Source organism: Lutra lutra, chromosome 2, assembly GCF_902655055.1.
Source record: "Lutra lutra chromosome 2, mLutLut1.2, whole genome shotgun sequence".
NCBI lineage: Eukaryota > Metazoa > Chordata > Mammalia > Carnivora > Mustelidae > Lutra > Lutra lutra.
Genome location: NC_062279.1, coordinates 54,734,471 through 54,735,925, shown reverse-complemented (window position 1 = coordinate 54,735,925; position 1,455 = coordinate 54,734,471). Strand labels below are relative to the sequence as shown.

The 1,455-nt window shown below is 37.9% G+C and overlaps 1 non-coding gene across 1 annotated transcript; it reads left to right on the top strand.

The window, feature by feature from the left end:
• The first annotated feature begins 920 nt into the window (after window positions 1–920).
• LOC125094610 (small nucleolar RNA SNORA72) lies at window positions 921–1,052 on the top strand. The gene has a single exon (XR_007125619.1). It is a non-coding gene; the product is annotated as a small nucleolar RNA SNORA72 (small nucleolar RNA).
• Window positions 1,053–1,455: the final 403 nt, after the last annotated feature.

The following is a 1,455-nucleotide window of genomic DNA, read 5'->3' as shown; positions in this document are numbered from 1 at the left end:
ACTATGTACCTTCACAAGGCACTGGTGCTCTGACTTGGATAATCATCAATTTCTTGCTTTGTTTTGTGGTTTTTCCTTCAGTAAGCATCACTAAATAGGGTTTTTTTTTTTTAAGGTTTTAGCTATTCATTAGAAAGAGAGGGAGAGAGAGAGTGCAGAAGTGGGTGGAAGGACAGAGGGAGAAGTAGACTCCCCGCTGACCGGGGAGCCTTATGTGGGGCTTGATCCCAGGACCCTGAGATCATGACGGAGCAAAGCAGAGGCTTAACTGACTGAGCCACCCAGGCACCCCAAACAGGGTGGTTTAATTTGCTTCTTTTTGACCTATTTATAAATGGCAGCACAAAAGTTTTATTTGTGGCTGGCTTCCTTCTTTATTATGTTTTTAAGATTTGTCTGTGTTTTTCGTGCAGCATTACTGTTTACCTCCGTGTATTGGCTACTTAATGTATTTGTGACTGCTGACAAGCATTTGAATTGTTTCCATGGGTTATAAAAAGCACTGCTGTGGACATTTTTGTTACTTACATTCTGTGCACCCAGGCTTGGTTTTTGGAGGAGAGATAACTTGGAGTGGAATTGCTAAGTCACAGGGCACACATAACATCAATTTATCCTAAATGCCAAATTGTTTACTGAAGTGCTTTTTACTAACTTGTACATCCCTCAGCAATGTATAAGGATTTTGGTTATTCCACATCCTTAGCACTACTTGGTACTGTCAGACCTTATACTTTAGACAACTTGGTGGCTATCTAGTGTTCCCTCACGGAGGATTAATTCAATTTCCCTGATCACAACTAAGTTGGGGTATCTTTTCATATGTTTATTAGTTATTTGGATTTTCTCTTTTGATAAGAGTCTAGTTAAGTCATTTGTCCTTTTTTCCCTATTGGTTTGTTCACTAATAATAATTTATATTGTGACTTTTTTTGCTATTCTGATTTTTTAATAATCAGGGCAGGTTCAGCATTCACTATATTAAGACCATGCATGTATCCCCAGGCCTAGTTATTTCCCTAGGTATGGTTTTATCAATTCTGGTGATAAATCAAGTCTGATTTATATGATGCATCTTATATGGGAAATGTCTGTGACTCTAGGTATGTGCTCATCCTCTAGAAATGATGGCATAGCTAGTGTAAAAACTTCTGAAGATAACCATTGCTAATTTGATGATTACCAGCTGCCATTGAATGAATTGTAAAACTACTGTGTTTTATTTTCTAGGAAAAAGAAGAATAACTTGTAAATTATGCAGTGGTTCAAGATGGCAGCTAGAAAGATACTGAACTCACCTTCTTCTATAGACGTATCAAATCTACAATAACATATAGAATAATTCCTGTTGAAAAAGAACTGAAAACTAGCTGAAACTTGGGATATCTTCATGAGGGATAAAAGGACCACATCTAGATTGGGCAGGAGAGGCAGAGACACAGTCTCACCAAAACC